At 53.6% G+C, this 21,713-nt stretch overlaps 2 protein-coding genes across 2 annotated transcripts in view; one reads left to right on the top strand and one right to left on the bottom strand.

The window, feature by feature from the left end:
- Positions 1-21,713, bottom strand: part of Rsph14 (radial spoke head 14 homolog) — an 85,649-nt gene that overhangs the window by 9,269 nt on the left and 54,667 nt on the right. The gene's annotated exons all lie outside the window — the stretch shown is intronic.
- Positions 7-21,713, top strand: part of Gnaz (G protein subunit alpha z) — a 55,357-nt gene continuing 33,650 nt past the window's right edge. The window contains exon 1 of the mRNA XM_004636330.2: positions 7-113. The gene's annotated coding sequence lies outside the window, so the exon portion shown is untranslated. The remainder of the gene's footprint in view (positions 114-21,713) is intronic.

The following is a 21,713-nucleotide window of genomic DNA, read 5'->3' as shown; positions in this document are numbered from 1 at the left end:
CCCGCGCGGGCGCTGCCGCCCGCGTCGTGTGAAACGAGGGCGCCGCGATCCCGAGCTCGCCGCCCCGCCCCACCCGGAGCAGCTCGGCAGATGCACTGTGCCGCGGCCGCGAGGTAAGTGAGCGGACCCTCTGCTGGAGCGCGCGCGACCGAGACCCAGGGGTCGGGGGCGCGGCCGGGGCATCCACCCCACCCCCACCCAGGGCCCCGCCCGGGCCTTTGTGCTCGGGATCCATCTGGGCTGGGGGCGCCACGGCAGGGATGCCCTGCCAGGTTAGAGGGCAGCGAAGGCGGAGTTGCCTGTAAAGGTGGGCAGGGGGCGGCCACGGGCAGGGCAGGTGCGGGGGAAAGAGAGACGCACCGGGCTAAGGATCCTGCAGGAGGGGGCAGTGGACAGAGGGTACAGGATGCCGCGCGGGGCGGCCAGGCGCCCTTCCCGGACTGGCCGCTAGTGCGGAGCCCCAGCCCAGCGACCTGTGGGAGCGGCGCTGAGGCGAGGTCTTCCTCTGGGGGTTCAGGGAGGCGGCGACCCCCGGTGGCCAGAGCGGTGGCGTGTGGCCTTGGCCAAAACGGAAGAGAGGGCCCCCGAGGCCTGGGCCCAGGAACGGACCGCTCGCAGTTTTCGGTCATTGCTCTTGCAGCGAGTGGAGCAAGAGATGAGTATCGACCTGCTGCGATTGTAATATGTTCCCGGCTCAATATTTTTTTCCTTAAAAGGCGGTGGGGGTGTTTGGAGGAGGGGTGTGAGGGCCTCGGGACTGGGGCTCGGTATCTTGCGGTTGATCCTAGGGGAACTCAGCTTTTTTAGCGCGGTGTTGAGCCTGTCTGGGTGACGATGGCAGGAATCCGCTAGGCCGAGAATCGGGGCTCCTGTTACAGAGGGAAAGGGATGGGAAGGCGGTGCTAAGCAAAACCGGGGTTCTCTGGAGTCTGAGTCTCAGGGTGGAGGGATCCGCCTGGTAGCTGAGGTTTGTCTGGCTTGGGGAGGTGGCTGAGCTCCTGCCGGCTCCTTTCTACCCAAACAATTTTCTTGCCTTGAGGATCCAGTCCTGCTGCCCTCATCTCTGTCTGGAGGAAGCTCTTTGGCCAAATTCAATTAAGCAAATATTTACTGAGTGCTTGTTCCCCCAGGGCCTGGTGCTAGGGTGGATTGGGTGGGAGTGGACAGGGCCTGCCCTCCCAGGACTGATTCATCTCCCCATAGGGAAATCTCATCCATTCTCAGATAACCCCCAGTGCTGGTGCAGGGGTCAGGGGCGGGGACTCAGAGAGGTGCCACAAGCTGGGGTCAGACCAGCCTGTGGGCAATGTGACATTTGAACTGGAGCTTGAAGGACGTGGGCACGGTTGGAGTGGGTTACTATGGGCAGAGAAGTGAGAATGGCCGGCTGCACAGATGTGCACTTGAACAGTTGGGTTTGGTGGGAGAACTGAGCATGCTTAGAAAGCAGTCAGAGGGGTGGGGCAGGCAGGTGAGGGGTTCATGGGACTAAGGGAGCTAAGGGGTAGAGGACCCTGAGGTTTGTGAGCTGGAGCTGTCTTGGTAGTGACAACAGCCTGCTGGTCTGTAAAGGGGGAGCTGTTTTATGATTCCTTGAGCTGCAGTGGGCTTGGGGAAGACCAGAGAGGGCTCCCTGCAGCCTAGGGATGTCCTTCTAGTCACCTTGTCCTTTGGGTAGGGCCAGGGCATGGTTATTAACCCAACCAGCCTCCTTAGCCAAGATGGAGCTTGCCTGCTTTGGGGAGGGTGTTTAGTTGGTGGCTCTGTGCCTTTGGACTCTGGACATTTGTGAGGAGTAGCTATAGGGGCCAGTGGCAATGTGAGGGTGGGCCACGCTTGGATGAAGTAGTGAGCCTTCTTGTCTAGAGTTGAGGAGAAGCTGGCATTTGGTTTAAAACTCTTCCTGTGTGTTCCACAGATGCTGATTTTCTGAGACAGGAGGTAAATATGACAGAGTTCCTCCTCCTTGGAAGGCTGATATCACCTTCTGCCCTAAATGTGTTCCTGGGAATGTTTTTACTTTTCCTCTGAAGGAGCTGTTTGTTACTCATCTTGGTAGTATGCCCACCCACCCTAAACACACACACACACACACACACACACACACACACACGAACATACACTTTCAGCTTTGGCTGAGGCCCACCATGTTGCGGTGAAAATAGGTCCTGCCTTCCCTCATGGGGTATGTGGTCAGTGCTGAGCAGGATGAAGCTGCTTCCCTCTGTCCCTCCCTCCCAGCCCATTCCAGCTGCCTGCCATGAGACTCTAGGATTGGGACACAGGAAATAGAGTCTTCCTATCTCCTCAGGCAGGTCCTCAGCTTCTCAGACTTTCTGTTTCCTAGAAAGAAAGGTGCTTTGGTCTGGCCCTTGGGAACTTCTAGGATGAGTTCAGGAACATCTGGATAATTAGATGAACTTGGCTGCCTAGGACCCCTGCTGAGAGACCTCTAGGGTGAAGGGCCTTCCTGCAGAAGCAATGCCAAGTGCCAGCAGAGGCTGGCCTTAGACTCAAGAGTGCGGCCTTAACCTGGCCGCTTAGTTGTCTGATGTGTGAATTGGGATAACAGTGTGTGCTGCTTCCTCCCTTGGAAGCAAGGACAAGACGTCCCAGTGCTAACACACTAGCCTCAGAAAATCCAACATACTATGTGACAGGCATGCTCCCTGCCACTGACCACATCTGGCTTACAGGAAGTGTGGAGAGACAGATTAGGCTGCTGGTCTTCTGAAGCTCTAGGAAGGAAACTTGGGATAACCTAGCCACAGGGGTGCCCCATGAGCCTTCTGCTTGATCAAAAAGTACTTTAAGGGAAGTGGACAGAGGCATCAGGACAGACACCAAGGACCAGTCGCAGGCAAGAGCCCCTAGCAGAGGTCTTCCACGGCTTGCACAAACTAGGAGGGACCCTAGAGCACCCTGACCCTATCCCCACCCTCACCCCCAGTGGTGAGGCAAGAACTCCAATGTAGGCTTTAGAAAACTTGGGGTCACACCCTGATCCCATCACTTCTTGGTCACTCCTTAGCTTTCTTGTACTTATCTGTAAACAGAGCCAGAAGTGCCCTGCCTTGTCCCTGTACCTGCCTTCCCACTCATTTGGCCCCTTGGAGGAGTCCACTCCAGCAGAGGAGGTGCTTCTCAAGATTGGGTCAACAGGCTGTCTGATGATCCTGGAGCGCATAGGTGACCCCAGCCCTCTGAAGAGCCAAACCTTACACAGTGCCTTCATTCTTTAGTTAGCTACTATTTATCAGTACATGCCACATGCCAGGCACTGTGCTGACAATAACACATAAGTCACTGAATACAGGCAGATGAGTACGTTCTGTGAGGAACACTAAAGCGGAAGGGAGTGGGGTGCCTGTCTGGGGTGAAGCTTGGTGCATTGCCCTGGAGAAATACAGGTGAGTCGTATGATGACCAGGGGAAAGTACCCAGCAGAGGTAAGGCAAGGGCAAATGCACTGAGTGCACCAGAGACCCTGCCAGAAGGCCAGCTGGCTGGAGCCCAGTGCAGAGGGTCACAGTGGCAGGGCTCCAAGCTACCCAGCAAGGTGCGAAAACCTGGGCAGGCTTAGAACAGAAGGGCTGCTTGAGCTAATTTAGGCTTTTAAAAGATTTCTGCTGATGTGGGAGTGTAGTCTGGGCTGGGGCAGTAATGGTGGGAGACCAGCATTCCAGGTGAGGCAGCTGCTGACCCAGTGAGGTGTGAGCAGTAGAGGTGATGCGAGGTGGCCAGCTGGGAGACTTATTTTCAAGAGTAGCAGGTTAGGATGGAGAAAACACAAGTGTCGCTGCAGATTTTCATCCGAACCACTTGTGGGGCAGAACAGGCATATAGGCTGAGGAAATGTGGCAAGACCCCTTCATGAGAGGTAGGGAGTCAGAAATTTGGTCTGAAATCATGCTTTTGCTCACAGTAGGCAGAGAGAAGAGTAAGGCTAGAGACAGCAACCTACAGCCCTTGGCATCAAGGTGGGAAGAAAGTCAGGAAGCAGCTGAAGTCACTTGGGGATCAAGGGCCGGTGGGACCAGAAGAGGTCAGGCTGAAGACTGAGGTTGGCAAACACTGCCATGATGGCCCCCAAGGAGGCTGAAAAAGGAGGTATCCCAGGAGCATAAGATCACTGCGCCAAGCACTGGGGCAGGCAGGGAGCTCCTAGGAATTGAACAACATGAGCAACTCAGGCTGTACAATTTACAGGGCCTCTGCTAACAAATTACTGTATTAAGCAACTGGGCGTGACAGGTGTGCTTCCTAGCACTCTGGGAAGCTGAGGCAGCAGGATGGCAAGTTTGAGTCCATCCTGGGGACCTTAGCAAGACTGTACCTCAAAAAAAAAAAAAAAAAAGGTGTATTTAAGTGCCTACTAAAACGAAGCAGCCAGGCTCAGGATGCTGTAGTTCGATCCCCACATTCTCAAGCCAAACCAGACCTGCCCTGAAGGCGTCCTGAGCAGCCCCTCAAAAAAATAAAAAATAAAAAAAAATAAAGGGCTGGGAAAGTAGGATGGTATGAAAGCCCTGGGTTCAATCCAGTACCACCGAGAGAGAGAGAGAGAGAGAGAGAGAGAGAGAGAGAGAGAGAGAGAGAGAATTAAGCATTTCAAGGTGTCAGCAGAGCAAGCATTAAGCTTGGCATAGAGCCCTGTTGACCTCGCAGTAGATGTGTACCCACAATCCTGTTCATAGGGACCACCAGGATGGTGTTGGAACCATGATGGACAAACAGTGTGTCATGGTTGGGCCCATGGCTTTCCCGCTGCCTTTGCCCCCTTTTTCTCCTGCTCTCTCTGAGTGGCTAGGTGGGCTGTATTAACACTCAGGGCTTACAAGGATTGCTCAGACTGAGCCCGTGACCATCTAGCCTGCTGGCCCTAGAGACCCAAAGTCACACATGAACTGAAGAATTGCTGTTGTGAGTTGTTGTTTCTTGCCTGTCTGTCGACCCCCAGCAGCCAGCAGCCCCTCAGGCAGCAGGCAGCAGGAGCCATATCTCAAAGTCTAGAATAAGCAGGCCCTGGGCGGGCATTCCCAGCAGCTTCATACAATGGCTTCCTTGAGTTCATCTCTTTTCCACAGAAGCCTGCTACATCACAGAGGTTTGAGTTATTTGCTTCTAAATTAAGGTATAACTCTCTTTTAGAGATGTCCCTAGAGAATCCATCAAAAAAGTGCTAAGAAGCAAGACTGTTAAAAGTCACTGTGCAGGGAGGGGCCTTACAAACAGTGTTAAGCCTGGTGTTCCTTGGAGTGGCCTGGGACCAGAAACACTCTGCCAGGCCTCTCCTAGCTGTGCCTGTGCTCATGGGCTATGGCCAGACAAGACCTTTCAGGAGGAGACCCCCTACTCCCTGGGTGGCCCTCCTGGCCCATGGAATGGAGATCTGCCTGGACCAGGCTCCTGGATGGGGATCCTCAGCAAGGCCTGCCCCTCGGAGGCATGGAGGCCAAGGTCCTTCCAGATGTTGAAGCGGAGGAGGAAAGAGTGACGTGCACATTCCCCCAGAGACCCAGGGCAGGCTTTTGTAAGGAGGACACTCAAGATCTGCCCTGGATTTTGCAGCCAGGTGCCTTCCAGGGACCTAAGGACTAACTAGTGCTGTGGACTTGTTTTTATCTCAGTTTTACACCTGAGGAGATTGAGAACTAGAGAGGTGGGTCAGCTCTCCGCAGTGCCTCTGTGGGTGCAGTCAGCCACAGCATCTGACGTGCCAGGCCCCAGAAAAGCAATCTAGGAGCTTGAGGGTTATCAACAGCGTAGGGTAGCCCTGCTTCCTCCTGTGCAACTTGGCTGCATCCCCCATTTGGTCACAGGAAAGAAGGTGAAAAAGGCTTGGCTAGACCTGTTGACCAGGAGCTGGCAGTGTGGCTAATGCCAGTCAGTCCTCAAACACAGGCCCCTGCCCTGCACTGGCTAGTGGGCTGCAGCGAGCCCTGGGCCTGTTCTGTCCATCCCTTTCCTTTCTTGCTCCAACACCCCTGGTAAGAGCAGCTTTGGGTCTAGGCTCAAACTCTGAGGCCATGTGCCCTGGAACTGATGCTTTTTCCTGTGTGAACCTCAATTTCCTTTTCAAATAAGGGTGAAATACGAGGGCTGCAGAGCCCCGTCGTTGCTGACAACTGCTGAGGACTTGGGGGCTCTCTGCCAGGTTGAGCCCACAGGGGATGAGATGGGAGGTTGGCTCTTTAAAGGCCATCTTTGCACTTTCTCGGTTGCTGCCTAAAATTGCTCTCCTTCTGCTGCTTAGCCATTTGCCTCCATGTGTCAGTGTTGAAGGCTGGTCTTCACAGCTGCTCTTCCTTTGCACTCACAGTTCTCAGACAGGGCCACACACACGTAGGGGCTCGAGAACCTCGCCCAAGGCCTGGTGGGCCCTCTAGAACAGTGCACATCCCCACCCCCACAGCTCCTGTGACCCTGTCTGCTGCTCTTGTTCCCCTTGGCACTTGCCACAGGCTCAACTTTCTATTTTATCTATCATCTCCGTTGTCTCTCTCCTGGGCTCGATTGGAAGCTCTGTGAGGCAGAGACTTTCTATGTTCACCTCTGAAAACCCAGCCCCCAGTGCTATTCTGCCTAGCAGGCACCCAGGAAGTCACTGTGGAGGGGTAATGAGTGTTAGTGAGGGCCTCAGATCACCCCCATTGAACCCCTTTCTCATACAGGGCTGGTATACATTCTCACATCGGAAGCCCGTGCTCCACCTCAATCCCATGCTCCTGAGAGGTGTCTTTGTGCCTGAAACTATTCCACACAAACTATTCCTCAGATGGCCACCACAGGCTGGACCCCATCAGGCCCAACTATGGTTCACTGTCAAGCTGGAGGCAGGGGAACTGCCTGGCTTCTCACACTAAATGAGATGCCTCAAGCTGTCACATCATCTCTTAGCTAGGTGGCATGCCTCAGTAGGGCCTTGGTCAGAAGCAGTGGGCGTGTTTATGGCAAACTGTCTTTAAGAGAATGAGACAAGATCCCTATGGAAGTTAAAAAAAAAAAGTACAGTAGCAGCTAAATGGTCTTTCTAGATAGCTCCTTCCCCCAGGATCAGGAAGTAGCCTGTCAGTTGGGTCAGTGGGGCAGCTCAATACAGGGGAGGACCTGAGGCCTGGGTTGAAGTCCTGGATTTCCCACAGAGGTGACCCTGTTGAATCCTTCTCACTCCCTAAGCCTTGGTTTCCTCCTTTTATTTATTTTAAAAATTATTTAGCAATGCTGAGGGTTGAACACAGGGCCTCACGCATGATAGGCAAGCGCTTTACCACTAAGGCACAGCCCCTAGCCCTCCTTACCTTCACACTTGAGGCTCTAGGCTGAATCCAGGGTGTATGTGGATAGTTTTCATTTCTTAGTGCAAAGTTGGGGTGTCTACTCAAAGTACACTGTGCTGACGAGATTACTAGGGCTATGATGTGGTTTAGAAGAGCAGCAGTCCCCTCTAGTTGATTAGTGATGTCTGCGACAGGTCTAAGAGGTAGGAGAGAGACATTCTTGCCAGTGACTAGCCAGTCCCACTGTTGTGCTCTTCCTCTGGCTAGCTGTCCCAATTCATCCTCATCTCTTCTTCCTTGGAAGCACAGGCCCTGATCTCTATGAGGTAAGGACTCGCCCCCATCCTCAGCATCTCCCCAACTGGCACTCAGAATCCCATGAGCAGCTCGGGTCCCAGTTTACTGAAAGTCTGTTCCTCTCTTAGCAGTCGCCTCAGTCCCTGCAATGGCCCCTAGGTCCATCCCTCTGCCTGGCCCCTGGCAGCCTTTTTCTGTAAACTGAATGAATGAATGATTGAATGAGCAAGTAAATGAGCGAGGCAGGCTCATCTGCTTAGCAAGGGCAAGAGCCTTCTGGATCTAAACCTTATGCTGAGCTCCATTCTGGCATGTAACCCCAAGAACCCTGCTTATAAATATGATCCAGATGACGAAACTACTAAACTGACGTTTGGGGCTCTAGATGTTGCAGTAGTGTGGACAGCAGGAGAGGAGCAGACAGAGTGACCGAGAGGGCCCAGGTGTGTGAGTTCTAGGCTCTAGATCTTACGGGGGCCCCAGGGCTCCTGTCTGACCTTGCTCATGGAGTGGTCCACAGGCATCACCAGGAGTGAAGGTGACACCAGCTAAGAGGGGACCTTCATTAAGGTTGGAGAACTGGGCCCCTGAAACTGTTGTTCTGGCTCCAGCAGGCCCAAACTCCCATGGAGGAGGCATTAAGTGGTGGCATTCCCTGTTCCCCTGCCACCTCTACTGGCCTTTGGTGAGCAGGACAGGGTGGCAAGGAGATGCTGAGCTAGAGAAGCACATGAGGGTCTGCTCTAGTGCCTCTCTCTTCCCTCCCATTCCCCACGCTACATGGCGTACCCTCTCTATTGTTAGCTGTCCTGTTTGTAGCCTCAGACTCACCTCACACAACCTTCATGCTGTTTTGTGACCCTGTGGACTGGCCACCAGGCCCCTGGCTGGCTGGCTGGCCTGCCATTCACCCCCTGGTAGTGGATGTAGTGGCCATTGCCCAAGTCCAGCTTTCCTCCAGTGTGGTTGCCCCCCTCACCCACTCCATTACCTCTGATATGCTGTGCAAACATATTTCTTGATAAAATGCTGGGAAGAAAAATAATTAGAGTGTTGCGTCCATTATCCAATTTCTGATTAATCAAACTCTCTTTGTCCTCAGCCAAAATCTATTCATTTCCCTTAAACACTGGGCTAGTGCCAAGCATCGATTTTTCTCTGTGATAACACCAGTCTTGCACGCACGTTCCCAGTCCTGCCCTGCCTTGCCCTGTGGCTGAGATGAGCAGAAGCCCTGATGGGGCTGCTGTAGTCTCTCCAGACTCCACCTACCTTTCACCTCCCTTCCACTTCCTCCAGGAGGCTGTTGGCCACACCAACACCCTCATTCTTGCCCCAGCTTCTGGCAACCCTTGGCTGTGCTCCCCCTACCTTTTGGGTGAGTTGTAGAGCTGAAGGAGGGGCAGTAGCTCCAAACTCTGGACAGCCAGGAGACAGTGGCCCTGCTGCTGGCACAAGAAAGAGGCTAGGGCTGGAGTGGAAGGGTTAGGGCTTCTAAGGAGGCTAAGAGATCTACATAGTGTATGTGTGGTGTAGGAGACCAGTGTCCATGGCAGCAACAGAAACCCAGCCCCAAAGAATCAGGGAGACATCCTGACCACTGGGTTTGAGAGTTCTGTAGCGAGGGAGCATCAGTCAGCTAGCCACATATCTGCTGTGTCTATCCAGAGGAAAGCTGCCAAGAGCCTTTTCAGAAGATTGCCCAGATGTCCCCAGGTGTCCCCTCCCTGCACTGAGCTGACCCATTGCTCAGTCCCTACAAGGGATTGTGTTGATTTATTGGCGCTTGCTTGGTATTAGGTTCTTATAAGCATGAGCAGTATGTCAGGGTGCAAACAGAAGAGCAGACCCTCCCCTGTTGTACCTATACTACTGTGAGCACGACATCGGGGAGCAGCACCCACCATGAGTGGGTTATGCAGCAGTGCATTAGAAAGGGACAGGGCCAGGGAGATGGCTCAGTGGAATAAGCACTTCCCTGGCAAGCACAAGGGCCTGAGCTCAATCCCTAGTTCAGCCAAAAAAAAAAAGAAAAGAAAGAAAGTTACAGTGCTGTGGGCTAAGAAGATGTCGATGCCGCTGCTGTGGTGGAGGTGCTGGGATCAGGGTGGTGGTTTTCATTTGTCCATAGGATGGGCAAGGAGCCCCTCTAAGAATTTCAGCCACTGGATGAGGAGTGGAGTGAGCCACGTAGCTGTAGAAAAAGAACTTTCCAGACAACAGGAATAGCCCGTGCAAAGGTCTCAGGTTGAGAAGAAGCCACGTGTACTGGAGAGTTAGCAAGGAAGTCCGCAAGGGGCCTGTGTGTCAGGAGTCAGGGAAGCGGGGAGTCTGGGGAGGGGCATTTGGAGAGGTTTGCCTGGTTGCCGAGCTCCCAGGCTCTGGAAGGACCATGATCTTGGATCTAAACTGAGATGGTAACAGGTAGGCTTCAAGCACAAGAGAAGTGCACTCTGCCTTAAAAGGAGTGCCCTGGCTGCAGATAGGCTGCGTTGGAGCCAGGTCAACAGAAGGCTCCTTTGAGGTCAGCTGGGCCCAGCGCTGACCTGAGACCCTGATACCGTACTAGAAAGGCTCAGGACCTCTTCCTGTGGGTGTACTGTCACCAGCTGCAGGCCAGCAGCTCATGGCTGCACTCCTTGCTGGACATCTGCCTTGGCCCTTGGAGCTCCCTTTTCTGGAAACACTTGGGGGCTTCTGCCATTCCTCAAGATGGAGCAGCTGTGAGGTCCTTGTCCCTCCTGAGCTCCTCCTGCGGCCCGGCCACTGCTCTGCTGCAGCTGGAACGTCGCTGCTCCCAGCTCTTTCCTGAGACCTGCACCCCTGCACCCCTCAGTTGCAGGGTTTCTCCTGAACACTGAGCATGGACACAAGAATACCCTACTCAGCCTTTGCGCCTCAAAGACCTGGTCAAGGAGGGATCAGGAGCAGCTGTAGGCTTGGACACTTCTGGAAGCGGCCTGTTACAGGCAGGACTGATGCTAGCTACTGAGGAGTCCCAGACCACTGGCCTCTGGAGGACCCACAGTGACAAAATGCACATTCCTGGGCACTTCCTCAGATTAGAGAGGGGGTGAGCAGAAATCTGAAGTTCTCTGAGAGCCTCTGATTTCCAGGCCAGTGGCATGTGGGCCTGAGCATGTGGGATAAGTTTAGGAGGCACAAGAAACAAGCTAGGGGTCAGAGTGAGGGGAAAACACGAAGCAAACAGATGGGATTGCGGCTCACCTTCCAGGTAGCAGAAAGAGGAAAGGGGCTACAGAGACATAGGGACTCTTGAGAAAGAGCCAGCCACTCATCTGGCTTCATGGAGACCCCACTAGAGAGAGTTCTGGGGTGGGAGCTATCATGGAGACCACCCAACTGAAGACCTGCTTGAAAGCAAATTCACTTCCCTTGGGAAGCCCAGGAGCCAGGAGTCTGGGGCACAGCTTCTCTAGGCAGCAGCCCCTTTGCTTTGGCTCTCATTCAAGGCCCTGCCTCTTGGTTGTCATTTCCCGCTTTCACTCTGCATGTAGAACCTTTCCACTTTTTATTTACATTTATTTACACCTCATCTAGAGAAGGATCTGGCCCAGTTTCCTACTAAGTCGGTGCTCATGGGTGATGCTGTCACCTCCCGTCCAGTCAATGTTGGTGGCCCTGGGCCAGAAGACAGCATGTGGCTGAGAACATCCAGAGCCAGGACAGCACAGCCTCTCTGGTCATTTCATGTCACCTTCCTTTAGCAGAGGGACACCAACAGGCTATTCCAATGGGCTAGGGCAGAGCCATTAGTTGGTTGGGTCCTATCTGAGAACAGGATGGGGGGCAGGGTGACACTGTACGCTAACCCTGGTCTCTCCTACCATCCACTTGGACTTTGGCTTCAGCATAAGCAGGAAGCAGTGAGGTAGAACACACCTGTAATCCCAGACTTCTAGGAGGCCAAAGCAGGAGTTTCAGCCTAGCCTGGGTAATTTAGCAAGTACCTGTGGTGGGGGGACAGGGGTGTCTGGGAATGTACCCTAGTATAAAGACCCTGGGTTCAAACCCTAGTATCAGCAAAAAAGCAAGGAGCTTAGAGGAGGCAAAGAAAGGGGGGCTGCTTTTAAGAGGAGACCTACTGCCAGTTTCCGGGTGCCATACCTTTCAGGTAAATTACAGGGGACAGTGTGGAGAAGCTAGTTCAGTGGCCTGGACCCTAGTGACTGTAGAATTACAGAGAATCCACACACAAAGTCCTGTATCCTAATACCGAATCAGTAATATCTGACCTTTTACATACGCACATGCTATCACTTTTCAAATGTTTGCAGGGACTTTTGTGATAAATGAAATGCAAGTCATTTGTAAGCTTACAAAAAGCGTGGCGAGCAAAAACTCTTTCCTCCATCACCAACATTTTCTGGGCAAATGAGTGCTCTCCGTTCTCACTGTAGAGCATGCCAGTCCACACCCACAGCAGGAGGAGTCCCCGGGACAAGGGCAGCCCTCAGGCACCCCCAAGTACCCCACTCACACCCCTTTGAGCCAGCTTTGTTTGTCCCAGACCTCTTTATGCTAGTTGTTCTTATTATGCAATTATGTCATTGGATATTACATAAACTGATGGAAGGCGAATACAAAGGGGGATTCTACGGAAATGGACGTAGATGTTATGGAGAACTGTGCTGCGCTTTGGTGTAGACAAAACAGACATGAACAGTCCAGTGTTTGGATTACAGTTACTGGTGTTGGCTGGAGAAAGGAAACTGGATGTTGCACAAGGTGTACCGTGGTGTGAGGACAGACAGGGTGGCAAGTTCAGAATGGGAATCTATGTTGCTAGAAAGGTCATGGCTTTCTCCAAACCTCAGCATGTGAGTGTAAGTGTATATGTGTCAGTGAAAATAAAATAGCTAAAGTACTTGTGTATCTTTTCTTAGGAGTCCCTGTTTAGTAGATTAACCAGTGACCCCAACGTTGATGGCAGCTTTTGGTCACTAATGAATGTTAGAAATGCGTCTAATGATACTGGGATCTGTAAGTTGGCTTTTATTGTTTTTTGTGGGTTGTTGTTGGCCCGGAGGGGGATCATTCTCCGTGGAGAGGTTGTAAACCATGGCTGTGAGCTGAGACAAGGCCCCGAAAGCTGAGGGCAGGAGGGGACTGCTCAGTGACATAACTGGGCTCCAAAACAGGCCAACATGGAAGCCCCTTTCCTCAGGAATAGGGAGGCAAAGAATCCTTACAGCCCCCAGCCTACCTGAGGAGAGTCTAAGGGGCAGCTCTTTTATGATGGGAGGATATGGATCAAAGGGCCAGAGAGGGGCTGGGGAGATGGCTCAGTGGAATAAGCGCTTCCCTGGCAAGCGCAAGGGCCTGAGTTCAATCCCCGGTTCCGCCAAAAAAAAAAAAAAAAAAAAAAAGGGCCAGAGAACACTGGTTTCCCCAGAGAACCCTCAGCCTGGGGTGCTGTTTGTAGAGTCCACACTATCCTCCTCACTCCCCTACTCCCTGCTCCCCAAGGCTGCTGTTTATGTCAGTGGAGTGTGAAGTGGTCAAGTTAGTGTTTCCCCAGGACTGGAGCTGGTTGGCTTGGGCGTGGCGGCAGGAGCCTCCTGGAGGAAGGGCTAGGTGGTAGAAGAAGAATGACAAGCAGAAGCTCCATGAAGAGGAATCTTAGGACCAGCCAAATAATTCAGTGGATTAAAGCACCTTCAAGCAGGCACAGGGGCCCAGGATTCAATCCCCAGGCCTGCCTTCCTGCCCCCTCACCCCCGGGCATGTTGAGACAGCAATTGAGACTGGGCATGGTGGCACATGCCTTGGGAGGCTGTAAACAGGTGGATCACTACAAGTCTGCTCTAGTGAGATCCTGAACACCCTGTAGACCCTTCCCTACAATGCAAAAAAAAGAAAAAGGAGAAGGGGGGAGGAGGAGGAGGAAGAGGAAGAGGAGGAGGAGGAAGAGGAGGAGGAAGAAGGAAGGAAGAAGAAAGAAGAAAGAAAGAAGAAGAATCTTGTCCTACATGGGAAAAGGAACTACAAACTGCAGAGGTTGGAGTCCTTAAGAGACTAAGCTACAGCTCTTAGAGGGGCAGACCTGAGGTGTATTTGAGGAGAGCAGGAGCAAGAGGATCAGCAGAGGTTTGGGACAGAGAGAATTCGGATAGAGGGGCCCCTGGGATCCCAGCAGAGCCGGGAGTCCTAGAGTCCCAGGGGTGTGATGGCTCCAGGAACCACTTATGGGCCAGGAGAGGCCTCAGTCTTTAAGACCCAGTGTGGACTCAGTGTGACCCCCTCAGTGCCAGGCTCCTGAGAGAGCTCAGCTTAAGTGATACTTCCAAAAGAGAGTGCTGAAGATGCTTCCGAGCTCTATGCAAACATTTTTTGGTATTGGTTCCATCTCTCCATGCATTTGCTCTGCAGATCTTTCACAACACCTGCTTTGAGGGAAGTAGAATTGGCAGCTGGGGGAGGGAGGGCAGAAGAAGCCTACATCAACCGTAGTGGGGACTCCAGAAGCACAGCACACACACCGCAGCCCCAGAGAGCACCTCAGCAGGAGTTGGCAGCCTCAGGAGGGGAGGGACCGGTCAGTGGGCATTCCTGCCTTCTTCCTTGGGTGTGGTTACCATCCTGCTGCCCTGCCAGCCACAGCTGTACTTGGTTCAAGGTCACAGGGGACTAACTGATAGGTCCAGTGGGCTCAGGGCCCCTAGGAGAGGAGGCTCCCCTCTGCCTTTTCAAAGAAGTTTTTGTGCAGCTGGGTAGGACAGGGCACTGGTAGAGGTGGTATAGCCGGGAGGTAGGACCCTTGTGAGGTTCATAAGAAGGAAGGAGTGGGGTTGTGCAGGCCATCTTTCTCCAGAGGGCAGATTCTGGTTGGCCTGTCCTATCGCTTGCCCAGTATCACTAGCATCAAGGCAGGCAGGGCTTTTATTTCCTCAGGAAGATGTGGCTTTTTAGTCCCCAAGTATGTGTTGTATCGGAAGCCTAGAGCTATCAGACCTCCCTAACAACAGTCACACTAGGAAAGTGACAAGGTCCAGAAGGTACCAAGATACAGTGTGTGTGTGGGGGGGGGGTGTCTGTGTGTGCCCGCAACCCTCACTGAACACCTGCTCCTCGCTGGCAGTGCTCCATGCTGGGACTGGGCCTTGACAGCCAGGTAGCCCTGCCCTTCACTCTGAGATCCAGTGAGAAGCCAGACAGACAGCCATTCAGTAAGGTCATTTCAGATAGCTGAGCTGGAAAGACGGAACGTGTGTCCCCACCTCCCGGACAAGCATGGACGCAGGTGCCAGCCTGACTCACTATCTCCAGCACACACTGTAGCTCAGTGCTCAGTGCTCCAGTGTGTGTCCAAATGGCACCACGCACTGTACCGTGGAGGGGCTGTGCCACGGAAGTACTTCTCAGCCCAGGACAATTGCTGCTCCGGGAACCCAGGGACTCCTGTTGTATCCTGGGTTCCCTGAGCATCCCTGCCCAGAGGTACTCAGTCCATCTGTGTGAAGCACCTGCTGCAGGTTGAAGCCTCCTTCAGAGCCGCTGAGCTTTCGGGGGCATCTTTTAGGCTTGTAGCCCCTGCTTAGAGGGACAGACATGGTTTCCTGGGACTTCCCCACCACCACCACCACCGGCAGCTGCCATCTGCTCCATCTGTGGTGTCTGCTCTGACAGTCACCTGGGCCCTGCATGCCCTCAGCGGTTCCTCACCGGTCCATTCTACCGGTCTTTCTGTCCTCATCACCATAGCACTGGTTCCTATGAGGTATGGCCTGGCTCTTATTTGCTCTTGGTCTTCCCAACCAGAATATGAGCTCATTGATACACAAACTTGCATTACCCCTTGCTGTGTCCCTGTCCCCGAGTAAGGCCATCCACTTTGGAGCACAGTTTTGATAGAGCCCAGTATTAATCATGGTGGACTGATTGATCACTTGCCCTTACAAGTGTAAGGGTGAAGAGCCTCAGCCTGAGCACACATGCTAGATTACTTGACAGTGCTGGGGGAAGCAGTTGGGGGCATCCTGCTAAACAGGTGAGTGGAGCTGAGCCAGCGAGGGGATGACCCACTTCTCTGATATAAGAAATGGCCTTGGGTCTGAGGACAAGGGGTACAGTGTTCACAGCATGGTGGAGGAACCCCATTGCCAGGGCATCCTGGCAGAGAGGGTTGTTGTGCCCTTGCTTCCTATGCAACCCATCTGTGTCTGCAGGAGGCAGCAGGAACAGCCAGGCTCGTCAGAGCAGGGGGCTGGGCAGCCACCAGGCCATGTGAGGTGGCCTGAGGCCACAGCTTTGAACAGTGCTAACCCTTCCTCTGAGAAGCATAATCCTTTTTATTTCTTTTGCAGTCCTTTTCCTTCAAGGAGAAAATCCCAGTTTGGTGCCTGCATGGCTCTCACACCCTTCAGCAGGCAGTAATCCCCGTTGTTTAAGAAACAGCAAGTGGCCTCACCTGGCCTTGTGCAGGCACCAGTCCCTGGCCAGCAGCAAAGTGGTTGTTTTACACTGTGGTATATTTCAGATTACTCCTGTCTATGGTGAGGAACTGGTGTGCCATTTAAAATCAGGATGCAGAGCTTTTTTAAAAAACAACAGTTATTTAAGTAAAAAGAGGAGTCCATTTAAAGAAGAGCTTTGAGGGCTGGCAAGATAGCTTAGCAGACTAAGCGCCTGCTTAGGCAAGTGCAAGGACCAGGCTTCGACCCCCAGCACTGCATGCTGCGCCAGCCCCGCTCCTGGGCACACTGAGCCGGCCACTGAGCCCAGATGTGGTGGCGCATGCCTATAATCCCAGAGCTGAGGAGGCTGAAAACAGGATCACTATGAGTCCAAGCTGCATAATATCATGACCTATACTATGAGGGCATATACCTTATACTGAGGGCATGACCCTGTATCAAATACATAAAAAAATAAATATAAATATAAATAAGAAAAGCATTGAGTAAATAATAGCAGGCGATACCCAGGCATGCCCATGTTAGGCTGTGGTGTGGAGGTGGAGGGGGTGAGTGGTAGCTTAGCCCTGTAGATTCTCAGCTAAGTGACTTTGAGGAGCTTGCCTCATCTCTTGAAACCTAGCTTTCTGTATCTGTGAAGTTATGGCCCCTTCTCAGGCCTATTCATCCATGAGATGACGCATGCGTGAGCACAGGTGGGTGTCCTAGCAGCGGGAGCACACAGATGGGGTGTGGAGGTGCATCTGCTCCCAGGCATAGCCAGTCACAGGCCTGTGAGCCCACGGTCCCTGACCGTGCTGCAGACCTGGAAAGCATTGCTGGGTCACAGCCGGAATCCAAGGTGTTCTCCCCAGTCTCGCCACCCCTAGCTTCCTTGGGACAGACATTCCCCAGAGCCCAGCCCACAGCTCTGCCTGTTCAAGAATATATGTACAAACAGTTTCACGAAGAGTCTACCAGAAGCCTGGGCTGTGACCAGACCATTACAGGGATGCATGTGGGTCAAGACTGCCATCACGATCAGGCTAGAAAGGCAAAACTCAGTCGCAGAGCCGTGGCATTCATGGTGCCCCGTTCACCCTGGGGCAGAGCCTAAGGTGACAGGGAAAGGAAGTTAGAACTGGCAGAAGAGCTGGGCAACACAAAGGACACCTGTGTCCTCGGAGACCACCATGGACCTGCCATAGTAAAGGGTCTTGCGGGTCCAGACCAAGCTCTGGCTGTGTTCCAGGGCAGGAGAGGAACACGCAGTATGTCAGCTGAAAGCAGAGACCACAGGACCAGTAAGCCAGGCCTAAAAGGGCAATGGAAAGTGTTTCCTTATTAAGAGGGAAGGAAACTAATTATCAGTGGTAGCCACAGGCACAGGCTTTTCCGGACCTACAGTTTCTAAAATAGAGTTTCCATGCAAACTGACTGGGGTATGGCGGTTCCAGAGGGTGAGGGCTCGACCCACTTGAGCTCAGTTATGTAGGCTCAAGCTAGGCTGAGAGATCTAGGAAGCACCTCCCAACCACTGAGCCGGACAGTGCGAGGCCTGCACAGTGTGTAAACCACTCACGCCTTGAGTGGAGGTTTTTGGAACCTGGGTGCATTTCTCCTGCTAATCTCTGCAAATTGTGAGACATGGGTTGGCTGTGGGGCCAGGGCCTTCCCCAGTCTGCCTGACATCCTATGTAAGAAAGGGCCTGTGGTCACGAACACCAGTGAGTTCAGTGAGCAATCACCGGACCAACCTCCTTCACCCCTTCCAGATCACCACAGAGTGGCCGTTGGGTGCCAGGGTGGAACTGGCAGGTGGAAGGGCAGCTGTTGCCAGGGCAGAAAGCGTCTGAGCAGACTGGGGTGGGGGGTAGATAGGCAGTGCCGAGTCAGAGCCTCACTCAACTGAGCAGTTGAGCGTTCCACCAGGTGCTCTAGCACAGGCCTGGGGCAGCTAGACACAGGTAGTCCCAAGACAGCTGTCATGTGGCAGGTGAGTAGGTGACTTCTGCTCCCACCCCCAGGCATAGAACTACAGACACTGCCAGTCCCCACACTAGGACGCAGCCCACTCCAGGCCAGGGCCTTGACTAAGGGGTACAGGGCAGTGGGAATTTTCAAGGATTCAGAGTATGTGATTATCTGGGGAGAACTGGGAACCCATTGGTTTGCCTATATACATTCCTTCTGCTAGCCCGTAGTCTGGGCTACCTACTATGTCTTGGAGTCCTACCCTGTGTCCCTAGCAGGGCTGACATCTGGTGGCCTCTGCTCGATGGTCAGGCCAGACCATGCTCTACTCTGTTCACAGTCCCAGCACCTGTCCCTCTCCTCAGCATGCCTAAACTGCCTCCCTGGGGGAAGACCCAGGTGCGGAACCTTTTCCTGGTTCACCCTTTCTGGTGGTGCAGACTTTCTTGGGAGACCAGAAGGGAAGGCAGCAGGCAGCCAGGGGCCTGGATAGTAAAAGGCCTGGCTCCCTGTCCTCAGGGAAGTGGGGTGCCGTGATGAGGTTGCCTGCCTGTAAGCTGATAAGTCGTCGCACGCAGAGTTCCCCTGGCTTAGCCTGGCTTGGGCAGTGACTCCTCAGTGACCTTGGCTCTGGGCTGCCTGACTCTGTACACTGGGGAGCTCACCTGACTGACTGCTACAGGGAGGCCCTGAGAAGAGCTTTTTGGGAAGAGACTGAGGATAGAACGAGGTTGTCTTGATTGGCTCAAGGAACTGTGGGCATGGGCAAGTTCGGTGCCCAGTGAGGGTTGAGCTTCCAGGCTGTGTACACAGGCAGGGGAAATCAGTGGCAGCTGGTGTGGAGGACAGGCAGGATACAAAGGCCCTGAGAGAAATGGCAGTACCACTTCTCCAAAAAACCGTGTCCCTACCTGTTCTCTTTTCCAGGAGCAGCCTGGAGAAGGCCAGGACTGGGGGAGGATTCAGCCTGAGATGAGGGGACCAGGGTCAAAGGCCCAAGGGCAGGCAGGGAGGGCTTTGAGTGGAGGAGTCCACACATGTGATGAAGGATCTGGCCTAGAGACTTCAGAGAGAGAAGGGCTTTCACCAAAGGGGTTCTTGAGTGGGCTCAGGGTTTAGGGATTACACCCTGGTAACCTTTGGGTAGAAGAGTCAAGGAAGCCAGCTTGTCAAGGGCCAGAGACCAAAGCAAGCAAGTTTCCCAAGACTGCTAGGGAGGAGGCAGGGCAGCTGCAGATTCAGGCCTGGTGAATTTACCATGCTTCATGTGCTTCAAGCTTTGCTGTGGGGTGGGGGTGGCGGCTGACACTCACTGACTGATACAGTTCACACATCTATACTAAGCTCCAGCCATAAAAGAATAGGGTCCCACACTACTGGGACAGAGGATAGCTCCCTCTGCACCTGTTGCTTCCTCCCACCATCTTCTTTCTGAAAACACCCAAGATCTAGTTTGCTGGCCAGTCCCCAGAGTTCTCCGAATGCGCAACTCATCAACAAGCACTGCCCACTGCACAGCCTGTATCTCGTGGAGCCACCTGCAGAATCTGCCTCCCCAGCTCTGCTCTCAATCCAAGCACCTAGGTGACCTCAACACTAGCTCTCTCTCCTGTCCCTTAGACTGGCCAGGCACATTCCCACCCTTCCAACAATAAGCCCTCATCTTTAGATGCCAGCTTGTCTGCCTGCGTCACTGCCTCTTCACAGTCGTCCCTCTCGTTGGGGAGCTGGCCCCACCCACCTTTGCAGACCTACAGTCTGCCCTTTCCACCCATTACCCTCTTTATCTGGAGCTCCATGTGTACCAATAAATTCAGCACCTCTGTTGTTCTGTGTACCATCTGTGGTCTGCCTCCTGCTGTCCTCACCTGACAGACTTGGAGCCTGGGTCTTTGTTTGCCTTGCGCAGTTGAGCCATGCCCCACCTCTGCCAAATGCCTAGCTCGAATGCACAGCTGAGTAAGTAAATATGAGATTACAGAGTCTGACCCCTCTTCCCGTTGCCCCATAGCCCTCCACTGCACCACACTTGGTCTCCATGGCCACTTCTGCTTGCATATACAACACAGAACTGCAGGCAGACACACAACTGCATCTGTACACGTACAGCCGCACCCAGGTCCACACACAGGTAGCATTGGTGTGGATCCACACAAGTGGATTAAAACTCTTCAGTGCCTCAGCTCTTGATGAAGGAAGACCAAGGCCCCAAGCTGGCTTCTTTTCTGCCCTGCCTTTTCTTCTCCCATAGTACACCTCTCCTCTCTGTGCCCAGCCACTCTGTCCTCCCCTCAGTTCTGGTCACCACAGTTCACTGCTGCTGTCCCCATTCCACACAACCACATACGCCACAGGACCTCTGCAAAAGCTTCTTCTCCGCCCATCATGCGCTTTCCCTTGCCTACTCTGGGATTTCCAGCTCTGCCTGGTGGCACTGTGGTGAGGGGTCATAGTGTGACTATGAGCAGTTTCTGGACCAGGGAACAGTGTGGTCGTCTGGCTCTTAGTCTCTGCATCTGGGCTGAATCTCATCAGGTTCCATTCTAGGATACAAAGAGTCTCTTAAAGTCCAGTAGAGCCCCAGGATAGATTCAGAGAGAAGACTGGCCTGTGAAAAGTCGAACCAGCCAAGCCCCGGCCTGGGCAGGACTGGGCTAAGGTCCCACTGGACCGAGGCCAGGCTCCTGCTCACATGCTTTTCTGCATCTGCGCATTCTCATCCGGCATCAGTTGTGCTGCTTCACACTCACGTCCCCCCAATGTGGCCAAGCCCCACAGAGCTGTGGGGGCACTCTGGGAAGGGACTTGAGCTTGTTTAGTGCTGGTGATGGGAAAGAAGAGGCTGTCTCAAGCAGGAAAGCTCCCCTTACTGTGACTGCTGCTACACACAATTACTGCCTGGCTATAATTTTCCCTTTCTTTTCCCCATTTCCCCGTGGCTCCCAGTGCACACTGATCAGGAGCCACGTGCCCAGCCCTTGGCTTGGGGCTTGCACACAGCAGCACTTCAGGCCACAGTATGCCAGCCCACTGTCCCCGCCCTGCTCTCCTGATTCCCAGAAGCCCAGTCTCAGTGTCAGGGCGGTGAAGCCCGTAATTCCTGAAGCACAAATCCCTGTGCTCAGATAGAGAAGCTTTTTCTTTCTGCCACATAGGGCTAAAGGCTGGGTGGGTGCAGTTCACTCTCCTTAAGGCCCGGTGCTGTGCACTGCCAGGACAAAGCACAACAGACTATTTGGGCAACAGAGGGAGCTAGGGGCTAGAGGAGCAGTGGAGCCCCACTGTGAGGCTTACGCAGCTACTGCTCCCCGCCCCAGCTGCTCAGCCCATAGAACTAGGGCCCCTGACCTGTGGTTGGTGATCAGCGTGGAGCAGGATCAGCAAGGTTTACCTCTCTTACACACACACACACACACACACACACACACACACACACACGGCCTCCACACTTTTAAGGAAATCCTGCTATAGCAGGAAAGGCCGCCAAAAGGGAGGACATGGGGCCGAGAGATGCTGTCAGCAGAAGGGAGCAGGCACCCTGCTGGCAGGGGAGGTGCTGTGTGTGAGCTGACCTGTGAAGAGCAGGCAGAGTTACGGTACAGAAGCCGAGCAAAAGGCACCACAGACAGGAGTTGCCCAAGGAGAGCCAGGTGATGGAGCAAGCCTTGCAGAGAACAGCCTGTGCCAGACCCAATGAGCTCCCCAGGCCACGCTGCTGGGGGGTGGGGTCAGAGGTGGGACCCCG

This window comes from Octodon degus, unplaced genomic scaffold (genome assembly GCF_000260255.1).
Source record: "Octodon degus isolate 3935 unplaced genomic scaffold, OctDeg1.0 scaffold00079, whole genome shotgun sequence".
NCBI classification, from domain to species: domain Eukaryota; kingdom Metazoa; phylum Chordata; class Mammalia; order Rodentia; family Octodontidae; genus Octodon; species Octodon degus.
The sequence above is the reverse complement of the archived record's forward strand: the minus strand, read 5'-3'. Positions and strand labels throughout refer to the sequence as shown.